We start from the raw sequence: 12,438 nt of genomic DNA, 5'->3' as shown, positions 1-12,438 counted from the left end.
CTTCATGATTTCACAATTATAGCTGCTGTACATGACCTTCCCAGCCACAAGGCTGTACTAATCTGCCAGCACAGGAGTCCCCCACCATGAGAGAGCCTGCTGAGTTTTCCTGTGAGGGTGTTTTGGGGAGGACATGGGCCTGGACATGGGGAAGAACCAAATCCCAGAGGCCTTGGGCTTTGGGGACTGTGGAAGGAGAGATAAATGAAAGGCTACTTATTGAATTGGGGGGGCAAATTCCCTGTCTGGCTTCAGTTTTGAGACTCACCCATCCTGCTCTCTGTGCACCACGGCACTCACATGGCTGGGCTCAGATTTGATCTGCTCCCAGGGCTGCAGAAGTGCTGTCATCCAACAAAACACTCCATGAAGCTCACGGTGGTGTTTCCTTCTGTCAGACTCAGGCACAACACAGGGCTTTGTAAAGGAGAACCCTGGGTCTTCTGCCATGGTGGTCACTGAGAGTCACCTCAGGAAGCTCCAGGGAAAGAGAAGAGCAAGCAGGGATTGGTGGGGAAGAGAAGAGGGCAGTGTCTGGGTCACTCATAGTGTGGGGGCATTAGATCTAAACTGTCCATGTGATAGAGCAATTAGATATGCTATTCAGTAGCTGCAAAGAGACTTTTCTGTGATTGTCATGCTTTTCTCTGCTCCCTGATACTTCAGAGGGAGAGAGGGCAAAGCTACCTCCTCTCATCCATGCACCCTTTTCCTGGTATTAGGGACCCCCAAATGGGGCTATCCTCACCAGCGGGAGAAGAAGATGGGGTCCAGCTCTCTTTGTCATGCAGGATGGTGAAGTTTCCTCTGACTTTCAACTGTGCCTAATATGGGCAACCCTGCTCTGTCACTAGCTTGCAGAAGGTGGGGCTTTTGCCTTCATGTGTTCCTGTAATACACTCAGTACCCTGCAGCACAGTGACGCACAATCCAAGAAAGGGCAGCCTTCATGCATTTGGTGAAATTAATGCTACTCTACAAAAAAAGTCCCCTTTCTCAGGTTGTGGGTATTCTTGACATTTCTTTAAAGCAAACTGCAGTGCACGCTGAACAATGTTCAGAGTCCTGCTGAGGCTTCAGTAACTTAATTATGCTTTATTCTTTCTAACCCACCCACATACACGCTTTACCAATTTAAACTTTTTTATAGATCCTCCTAAAGTATTTTCTGCTGTGCTTTGCTCTTAACATCACACTTGTTTTTCTCACTCCAGTCCTTACTCAAGTACAGGATGCCTTCTTATGCCTGTGTAATGTTGTGCAAGATGGTTTCCATACCTTAGTGTGGAGCAGAGCTAAAAGGAAGAAGGAAGGAGAAATAAAAGAACTTTACCTTGTACCACACCTCCATCTGGCTCTTCTGTATAAAATACACAACACTGATTTAGGAGCTTTGCTTCTTGCATGCCAATAAATTACTGGGAGCAGACATAACAAATGCAAATGGAATCATACTTTAATGAAAACTGAAGTGCTTATAACTTAAGGAAATTGTTGCAAAGAAAAAACAAGGTTAATTGTACAATCAGGTCCAGGCATACCCTCCTGCAAGTGTAAAGACTAGGTTTTGCTTACTGATCAAGTTCATATTCTCTGTGTTGGACACAGTGATTAATTACATATACTAATTTAATTAAGCAATAAATAAGCATATTTCAATTGGAACATCAAAAGAGTCATACCTTTCAAATCAGGGATAATTAGAATCATTTTGAGACCTATTATTTTCAGCTGTTATACAATAGCTGATTCCGACGGGATCTGTATCACTGAAAGCCTGTCCAATGTTTTGCAAGACAACGATCAGATCCATGCTAAGCTAATACATCCATTCATCTTGGAGAGCTTCTTCCCCAGATAAAATTATCATTTGCATTTAAGTAGTATAACAAATCCCTCATCAACTCAAAAACTTATTCCCTAGAATAGCACTGAATTTCAGGACTAACAGCAAAACTTGGAGACTCAAAAATAAAATTATTGACTTGTGTAGTTGATAATTGCCACCACCTTCCATAAGATTCTTGTGCTGAGTTGAGCTGATTATAAAATAAAAGAAATGGGTTTCCTAGAAAAATGGAAAAGCTGTCTTAAAGAAAGATGCTTTTCAGATCTAAAATACAAGTGTTGAATTCTATTTTTGAATTGAAATCATAAACTAATCAGATTTACATAAGAAAGAGCAATATGCAAAATGCATGAAGTTTTTCTATTAAGGAAAATTATTTCTGGCAGTTGCACCACTTGAGATAAGGGGCAATGGAGACATGAGCAAATGTCTTGGCATCACTTGGTGTGAGCTTGGAGCTCTGCCTAGCCACATTTCTAGAAGACTCAAAGCTCATCTGGCACCCTGTTTAATCTTTAGCTAACACATACATTGGGGCTCAGACTTCCCCTTTGTATTATGATGTGACCAAAACTAATGACTGCTTCACTTCAGTGTGGCATAGAAAGTGGAGAATATTTAGGAAGTTATACCCACAGGCAGAGTAATGAACATATCTTCACTGGAAGTCATAGCAAGATGCTTATTTAGGCTGATCCTAATAGTGCAGTAGGAAATCAGAGTCTTTTAACAGCTTGGGCACAATAAATAAAGCACAATCCATGTTCTCTCCACCTGCTGGCTTAACAGCATGGTACAAACCCCCCATTTTCATTAGAGTTTACTGTATGCTGAGCTGAAGAACATGACAGTAGATTCTGTTGGAGGTAGGCATTGAATGGAAGATATGAATGTCCATTTCTGGTTATGGTTGTGGGTTTATGGAAATCTGAAGTCCACCCAGGACCGCACTGGGATGTGAGGAAGTCAAGCCTCAGAATTAGCTTTATGATACTGGATGGAATAATTTTTTCATACAAAGGGAAAGAAGATTGTTTTAGAAATGACATTAGTCTATTCTCTCCAAAACAGGAAAGATTTGCCTCAGGCAACTGAAGGAAGCAGCAATTGCCATTTTTATTCCTTCTTTTCCCCAAGGGGACATAAAGCAATGAGTCAACTTTGATTCTTCCCTCAGTCCCACTGTCAGAGAGGCTGCCAAGTATATATTGGGTTCCCAGGGGCAAAAGGCCTTCAAGCAGATATTTGTGATACTTATCCCTGTGGCTAGTGCTGAAAATTAAAGACACATGACGTTCAAACCCACAACAACAAGCCTAGGTTTCCAAAGACAACCAGCTGCTTCACAGGAGCTGCCAGAGCAAACAATTAGCAATTCAGCAGGGATATTCACACGGCCTGCTTTCTCCAGGACAGTTTGGAATTCTCTGCCATGAGGAGAGATAACTTTGATATTTAAGAAAAATTATAAGAGTGATTGTTCATCACTGCCTTTGTCCAGCTGGGGAGGTATGGCTAAGTGTCTTTTTGAAAGAAAAAATAGATGAAGCTTCCTCAGTCATCAGTTCATGAAACATACATTGCCTGACTACCAAACATGACTTACACTCCAAATGGGAAATTATTGTTAAAGGCAAGCTGTTCAGGAGGTTAACCATCACTATCAAAACTGAGGGGACCTGACATGATACGCTTTTATCAAATGGTTTTATAAATGAAAGTGAGAGGGATGGACACAAGTGGCCAAATTCAGCCTCTTCCTGCTAAGCTTCATGTGGGTGCAGAGACTACTTTGCTGGTGTTGTCTAGCATGCATAACACCCCCATCAATGTACTCAAATTAAGAGAGGCAGACTGGAGTCAGCTGTGTTCAGGAGAATCACTCCTGAGGTAAGACTGAATACATAAAGCAAACTACCTCCTATGCTAGCTTGTGAAAGGACTCCAAAATTGACATAACTAGAATTCCCAAGAGTACAGTATTTCTTCTGTATATCATTTCATCTTCCAGTGCACTTGAATATACTGTGCTTCTTACAGGGAATATCGCTTCTCAAACTTTATCTCAGTACTTGATAGTTATTGACTAAAACCTACAAAATTGAAATAACCATAGAGTTCAACAAATGCACAGTTCTTCACATATGTCGATACCTTGGCAGAAATTGTAGAAAATGTCACAGAAACAAGAACAAAATTATTTGTTGGTCATAGCTCCAAAACCCCGTAAAAGGTGTTGCCGGAGAAACACCATTCAGGCTGAAAAAGATGAGGATTTCTAAAATGCAGTACTTAAAAAGGCTAACAACAAATTAATTTGGTACCAGCTGCATAATCAGATGCTCAAAATCATATCAAATTTTTCACTATGGATGGCAAAGATTCAGGACATGAACCTTGTCTAAACTTCATCAAACTCTTGACCTAGACAGTGACCAAATCTTGTGAGGGCATGACTTTCTACACAGTTTCTAAACTCCCCGGTTCCATCTGGGTTTAACACTCTCAGGAAAACAATCCTCTCTGCAAAGCAGTTAAATGCTGCTTGTTATTTCACTGAGTGCTATCTTATCACCCAAATTGTACTGAGCGCTCTGCTGTCAGTTTCAGAAATCTGTCTAGTCCTTGGAAATGAAAAGTCTATCTCAGATCTTACCAGAATATTATCACAGGGACCTAAATGCAATTAAGAAGAGTGTGTGTCACCAGAGGTTCAGCAAAACCAGCTTTTTAATTTATAGTTATTTAAGTGTTGTTGGTTTCAAAAATCATCCAAGAAGTGAGTGCAATGGTATTTGCATTCCTTCAACAGAGCTAAAATATTAATCAAATATGCTATGGGAGAGAAAGAGAGGAAAAATATAAAGGAAAGGGGGGGGGAAGTGAAATTGTATCTGTATTAACCTATTACTAATTATGAATTTTATAGATACAGCTAGATGAATAAAGATGAAAAGAAGTTGGAGAAAAATATATTATCACACAAGAACAGACATCACTGAGGAGCTGATCTTCGAGCTTTTCCCAGATCATTTTAAATGATCTCACATGAACTGCCCACAAGTGAAACCAGCAACTTCACCTCCATTCAGTGCATACTTGAGCCAGGCTTTTACTGAGGCTGTTCTGATTTCTGATCAGAATCTTTTTTTGCTTTGCCCTTCTGCTAATAACATTTGGTACACTGCTGAGCTGGTCTTTGAAAAATATGGGTATCAAATTACTAATGAGAGAGGAATGAACAGTTCAACTGAACTACATAGATGCTTGAAAACCAAAAATTCTTCATAGGGGTTAGTGAGAAGGTATTATTTCTTAAGTTAGTATCTTCAAGATAGTATTTCTTAAGATGAACTTTCTTAAATAGATTTTTTGGCAATTTTTAAAACTCAGCATAATACCAAATAGGCTATGCTTTCTGTTCTAGAGTAGCACCTTCTGAGAAAGTGTGGAAAAACACCTAACATTTTGTAAGGGATCTTTCCTGAGTCGTGCAGGTAGAGCTATAAGTAAGTGCTGTATTTGTGAGCAGGCAGAGAATGATGGTTTCCAGTAAAGATTCCAAAAGCATTAAATTCACTTTAAGAAAACTTCTGAAACTTGGACTCTTCCTGTGAATATAAGCTACATATCTCAAAAACATAAAACCAAAGAACTCAATCAAAAGCACAAAACCAACAGTAAAAAGCCATTCAGCCGGAGGAAGACTGTAAAGAGGATCTGTTTCTAGAAAATGAAAACCAGCTTTGCACTCTTTCTCTGCATGCTGAAGCATGCATTTTGGGTGCCTAGGTCTGAATGCACTGCATTCTGGCAACATGGCAAGAAGCCAGTAAGATAAAACATGCCGTGAGGTCATATTTCATAAATCAGAACTTTCCCAAAGAGTACCGGTAATACAACAGATCTAGAAATTAGTAAAAAATATCAGCAGTTTCCATCTTTAAAAGTTCAGCTTATCTTTAAATCTATTTACCATCATCTAATGTTAAATGAAATTCATAAAAGTTATGAGTGGAACAGATAAAACAGTACTGAAGAACTGGACTGGATAATTAACCTGTTTAGGGATGACTAATGCATTAGCTCTAAATGCAAATATAAAGGGATATAATTCTGCTGGTGTTATACAACCACAAATCTGGAACAACCCTTCTGAGGCCCCTGGAAATTCTGAGAGGTCAGAGGAATATAGCAGAGCTCAAAATCCATCCAAAATCACTGTAATGCCATAATTCCTTCCTAAACTACATGAGAATATATGTATTTACAGGCACAGAAATGGCAAGATTACAGAGAGAAATTCATAAAAGGAAGAAATTCTTTCAAAGAAAAAAAAACCCCACAGATATTCCAGCTCGAATGCTTTGGAGTTTTAAATAATAGCAACTAACCATTTTTTCGTTTTCTTTCAAACTACAGTCAACAAGCAGGTTGTGCTCTTAAATTATATCTGCATGCAATACTCACAGGCTGTAAACAATGAAACTTAATTAAAGGTTTGAAAAATGCCTGGTGAAATACTTATGATTAAATTAATTCATCTGTAGATTGGGGCAGTAAATTTGCAAGGGTTGTAAAAGTACCTAGTTTATAATGTGGATCAAAGTATTTGCCATGTAAAATGAGAAAAAGGCCAGCACAAAACTGACAGAATTTATTCATGGTATCCACTTTTCCATGACACTAAATACTGCTTCTGTACACTGAGCCATCAGTAATCTCAATTCTTTTTCCTGTAAGTACTATATTGCTGGTTAAACCAATTTGTCCTTTCAGGGTTATTGTACTTTAATTTGCTTTGTGCTTTACACTTCCTCTGCAAGTTGCAGTTTAACAGATTTTTATGAAGATGCTACTACATTAGAAGAAAAATATTGTTATGTCTTCATAGTAAAGCTCTTGAGCCAAAAACCTTCAATCTCCTGTTGGCTATTAAAATTCCCAGTTTCTGTACTGCTTCGGAGCACTGCAATGATATTTCAGTGTCACCATAAATAAATGTTCCTTCGTGAAAAATAATTAGTCAAGTCAACGATTTTTGATTTTTTATTTAATCATCACTGTCACTGCAGAGCCTGAAATACATAAGGAAGTAGTAAAAATAACGATAGCAGCATCTACCCATAGTGCTCTGAAAACAGCTCTTTAGCTTCTGTGCAAACAGCTTGTGGTGTGATGCAAAAGAAATACTTCATGCCCCATTCCCTGCAAGGGACTTTGAGAAACCTGGTCTGGTTGAGGGTGTCCTTGCCTGCGGCAGGGGGGGTTGGAACAAGATGATCTTTAAGGTCCCTTCCAACAGAAATCATTCTGTGATTCTGTGTTTCTATGAACTGTAGCTTTAACTTGACATACACTACCTGCACAAGACTGCCGCAAGCTCACAAAATTCACTTTAAAGATAACACCAGGCTGTGAGATACCACACCTGAATTACCTATTGCTTTCACAGCTTAGCAACCATTTGGTATGACCACTTGTACAAGCTGCTGCTGATTCTTAGACTTGCCAACAGATCCCTATTCTGGATGAGAGAGAGACTGTCCTGTTTAACACACCTTTAAAAGGCTGTGATTTTCACCTGTTTTGCCACTATACAAGCATTAAATGTGCTTAATTCCATGTGTGCTTGCACCCAGCCTGGGGACCCAGAGATAACAGGGTAACATTCATTCACCTGCATGGTTCCTAACTTGGCATATGGAAAGGGCTGTGTGTAAAACAGGGACTACAATCTAGATTTCACTGTACCTTTCGCTATTAGCCAGACACCTCCTTCTCTTCCTATTTGTATTAATTGTACACAGCAAACTTGTTTTCTTCAAAGAAAAATCAAGGACCTCACTTCCCTGTTCATGCAGCAAACTACCCAGCTAGTCTTGAGCCTCCTCCACATTTCTGTCTTTGGCCCTGTAGTTAGATACTTATTGGAGTCTAAATGCTCACAAAAGATAGAAAATTTTGTCTTGAAACTGGCAGAGCTATTCTAATTTCTCCATTGGTTGTGCAGAAAAAAATACTCTGGGTGTTGCACAAAAGCTCAGTTGCTCTTTTAGATGGACTTCCTCTCTTTTCTTGGTCATTTGCATTAACTGTATGGAGCAGTACTGAGCGAGTGAATGAGGGAGATGGAGGAAAACAGTTTGAAATTAATTAAGGCTTAAAATCACATTAGAGATGATTTTCTGGATGTGGATCCTGTTCTGTCCCTCTCCAGCCAGGATTCATTCTCCTGTAGTGGTCCAGCAGCCATTGGCATGGACTATCTGCTCCAGTGGTATTCCCCCAGCTGAGGTGCCCAGTGCCCCCAGGCCAGCTGCAGAAAAGAGTTAAACTGTGGGAATCTGAGCATTTTTGCAATGGTCCGAGGATCCTCACAGACTGGGTGAAGGCAGCACCTCCTCTCCTGCAATGGCAATGGATTCTGAAGCTGCTCAGAGAAGGAAAGGATCAAAAGTGTTCATCTAGGCTACCCAGAAAGAAAGGGACTAGATTGTGAAGATTACAGTCCCTCTCAAGTTTTTAAATCAGATTGGATGTCAGCATATTCCTAGGACATGGGACACTTTTGCAGACAATATGCATTGAAAGTGCTCTCTTGCTGAAGCTTGAAGAACTTGAGGGTAGGTACTTAAAAAAACAACACACAAATGTCAAAGCAAGTAGATCAAACCTGAAATAAGAAAGAAAAGAACAAGCAGTGTGAGTTTCTTTGGATCTGGTCAAAGCTGTAGGCTGCTTTACTGTTATCTGAATGGGATCAGATATTGTTGGTATAGCAATATGCAAAAATCAGGTTGTTATACATGCACACAATCTCTTTTATCAGCTAGTACTTTACAGTAGTACAAATCACCATTTCCCCTCTATGACCTTTCTTAAACAGTCAGCAATCTAAAAGAGGAACACAAGGAATTTTACAGTAGATGGAGAAATAAAGAAGATTCATGCAAATGCTCATTCCCATGTTAAATAGAAGGGCACCACAGAGATGATACAGTTGCAACTCTTCTTTGGTACTGTGACCTTCCTTGAGGAAATACATTTTTTTTTCAAAAATAAATCCAACCGTAAGTGTCCTGGGATATCCAGAAGTGAAGCAAACTTCTGACTTGAAAAGGTCAGAAATGAAAATCTGTCAGTCACTGCTGTTACCTAACAATATCAGAGCTACTCTCTCATTTTTGTCTCTCTAATAAACCACTGGAGGACCAGGCAAAAGAGCTATGATGAAGGCACTTGGCAAAGTCACTTACAAACTAGAGCAAAAGCCAAAGTTAGGTGTAATCCTGTGGACAAGGGCTCCCTCTGTGCCCAGACACTCCCAGTCACAGGACAGGAACAGCGTGCCACAGTGAAAGGTGCCAACAGTGGGAGGAAACACATAAAACAAATTAGCCCTCCCCCCTTTCCACCAGTAAATCCATCTGGTAACAGCTGTTACCTATTCAGTTTATACAATCTCTTCTCCAAAATCTTTGATGTCCAGAAGACTGGAAAATCTAATTGTGTCTTGGGAAAGAGGATAACAAAAATATTGAGAAAGTAATAAAAACACAAGCAATTCTCTTATTGCAATGCTTGCTGAGAAAGAAAGTTCTCCAGATCTGGTTAGTTAGCAAACTCCTTTATAAATCAGTCATGAATGAAGGAAATTTACTATTCATGGCTACAGAAATAAAATTTAGAAAAAGGACTCGCTTCTTTCAGCAATCTTGAGAACAATGGTATATTTTCATTTGCTTTCCTAAGGACAAATACAAAATGAGAGCATTGAGGCTTCCTCTGGAAGCCTGCAGTTTACAGCCAAGGCACAGTTCACCCCATTAGCCCAAGGACTTGACTTGCCATTACATCAGCCGTAGTGGAATGACAGTCGTGCAATGAAGATGGTAATCAGCTAAAAAAGTAAATGACGATATCTTTGGTTCTACTACATGGCCAAACCGGCCAGGAACACCACACTCTGGGAGGTCTGTGGTCAGGCACCAAACGTGGAGCAGCTTGGCTTCTACCTGCCATGCCAGGGCTTCCCAGCTGGAGAGGTGGCATCCCCAGGGAGGCACAGCAAGCCCAACCCCTGCTGGGAATGACATAACTGCCCTCTTTGGCTGCTGAAAGCATCTCTTTGGGATGTGCTACCCATGACATATGCCCCACAGTAGTTAAATGAGGAATGAGAGTCCTCGTGTCCCTTTTGCCCCAGACAAGAAGTTGCAGCATTGCGCAAACCCGCCCCGCTCGGGGCATGCCAGCAGGATGTGGTGTGCTGCCGCTGCTCCCGCTGGGTCCAGTGGGCTGCCCAGGGCTGCGCTCAGCCAGGGCTTGGCCAGTTGAGTGGGAAACAAATGGCAGCACCTTCTGGGAAACAGGGAGGGGGCCAGTCTCCAGGCACCTGTTGAAACAAGATTATGAGATTTAGGTTGGGAATGCCAATGCGCTTTTCCTGCACGAATCGTGCTGGCACAGCTGCGGTACCTAGCAGAGATTGCAAAACTTCACACAGAGTGGAGCACTCTGGCTGCTGTACCATCAGAATAGTGATTATACCAGAACAGATATGCAATGTGAGAGAGAGAACATGAATTTTAAATATGAATTCTAAATCTCTCCCCGTAGCACAATCCCATTCACCTTCAGCTCCTGTGCACACAAATCTCCCCAAGAGGCACCTTGGTTACACATCAGATAATACCTTCAGAGACTATTTCTTTTTCTGTTTGGAGATTGCTTAGTATAAACTTTCATCAGCTTATTTTTGTTTTAAATAACTGCAAAACGTCTCTGTTTTTGAGGGAGAGGAAGGTAGAAGGACGTGGCAGGGAGGCCAATATATTTTAGATTTTAAGGGAAAGAGCCCTGCCAAAGTGCAAAATCTTTCAAAGACAGACTTACACAGCTTGTGAAACTTGTGTGAGACTGCTCTCTATAACTTGTACCACATTCTGCCTCCTTCACCCTCTGACACATAGCAAGAAAACTGGATTCAAAATGAGATTGCACCATGGTGAATTCATTCCTTGAATTGCATCGTAAGTTTCAGCAATACACAGCGTGGGAACACGTCGATTAGCTCTCACTTTGAAGAAATTGGATTTGCAAAGGTCAGCAGTGGCTCGGCCCATTTCTCAGCAGATCTTTGGCTTGCTTTTCATCCCGGGACTAGCAGGGAGGAGGTCAGAGAGGAATGACAAAAAGAGCGAGCTTTTTGAAGAGAGCCCAAAGAATCTGACTGTGCTCCCAGCAGTTTAGAGGTTTCTTTTGCTCAAAGCTAATAAAAAGGTAGATTTTAAACCAAATTTACGGGAATAATTTTCTGGGTTTGCTTTACATATTAAACAATTAATTGTTTTGGTATAAACTAAGAAATGCTTTCCAATGTAACTTTTGGTCTGGCAAGAGCTGTCTGAAGCTAATCTGCAGAAAAGCCTGCTTGCCCTCCCCCATCCCTCCCACGTTTTGTGCAAAAGGGTTCAGCCAGCCTGGAAAAGAGGTGGAAAGAGGCAAAGCTCAGCCCTCAGTGGAAGTGTGAAATCCAGGGAGTTTGTGCTCCGTATTTTTCCTCTGAAACACGTTTCCCAGTTGTTTAGTTTGCTCCTGTGCCAGCGCACTGAGACAGAGGTAGTTTCATTACCCTTTTGAGCCGGAAAATTCACAGAATATTTTGGCCACTCTCTGCACCTTATTAACATAAACTGGACTTTCCTCCTGCTGCTGGCAGGGCAGGATGCTGGGAGTGTGTGATCAAGGCATTCCAGCGGCTGTCACCGACGTTCTCCCTAGGCTGGCGGTGAAGGATTCCTCCTGGATCCTGAACAGGGGTTTGCTGTGGCCACTTACACCGGAAAGCCACAAAAGAGGGAAGGAGGTGGGGAGAAAAAAGAGAGCAGGTTAGAAAGGAATCCAAAAATACCAGCAAGCCTGAGTTCCTTCACCTGTAAATATTAAACATTTCTTGCAGAAATACAGAACACACAGACTTAAACATATCTCCTAGAAAACTGGAAATAATGGACTCATCTTCTTTGTTAGTGTGGTTTTTTGGCAGCTCACTTTCTCTGGCTTTAAAGCCTTGTGAAGTCTGGCAATTTGGGGAAAGAGTAGGCAGAATAGCTCCAGCTGCTGTTGCAGATCTCCTCAAACTGTAAACATTTGCTTTTCCCTAGGTCTTCCAGCAAGCAACATGGCAGCATGATGACATAAGGATATGATTTAGAAAGTATCCAAATCATAGAAGGCCAAATCTTGATGCTCTTTTGGTTCTTGTTAAGTAGCCAGTACTAATCCAGGTGAATTTTTCTCATCATTAACTGAGCAATACTACTGGCCTTTGCCCTTACTAATTTGACTCGGAAAACTCCCTTCTGAGTCTGTCCCAGGAATTCCCAGAGGTCTGGCTGCTGCAGAAGGTGCCAGCAGGAATACAGCAGAAACACTGGTCGAGGGGAGGGATTTACAGCATGTGCAAAAGAGATGTAGGACAGAGTGTTTTAGGGAGATGAAGATGAAAAGGGAGTGGTTATTACCAAACTGACAGAGAAGTGATGTTTCTGTGACCTAAGAGGAAGTAATAAATGCTGGATTTG

At 41.1% G+C, this 12,438-nt stretch overlaps 1 long non-coding RNA gene across 10 annotated transcripts in view; it reads right to left on the bottom strand.

Moving 5' to 3' along the window:
• Positions 1-1,438: 1,438 nt before the first annotated feature.
• Positions 1,439-12,438, bottom strand: part of LOC121675824 — a 114,650-nt gene continuing 103,650 nt past the window's right edge. For 7 of the 10 annotated variants that reach the window (XR_006020238.1, XR_006020233.1, XR_006020239.1 and 4 more), the window contains one exon: positions 1,439-11,687. This is a non-coding gene — a long non-coding RNA (uncharacterized LOC121675824). The remainder of the gene's footprint in view (positions 11,688-12,438) is intronic. The other 3 variants (XR_006020235.1, XR_006020236.1, XR_006020231.1) reach the window with 3 other exon arrangements.

This window comes from Corvus kubaryi, unplaced genomic scaffold, assembly GCF_017639235.1.
Source record: "Corvus kubaryi isolate FWS band 111438036 unplaced genomic scaffold, C.kubaryi_AGA036_p1.0 76, whole genome shotgun sequence".
Taxonomy (NCBI): domain Eukaryota; kingdom Metazoa; phylum Chordata; class Aves; order Passeriformes; family Corvidae; genus Corvus; species Corvus kubaryi.
The sequence above is the reverse complement of the archived record's forward strand: the minus strand, read 5'-3'. Positions and strand labels throughout refer to the sequence as shown.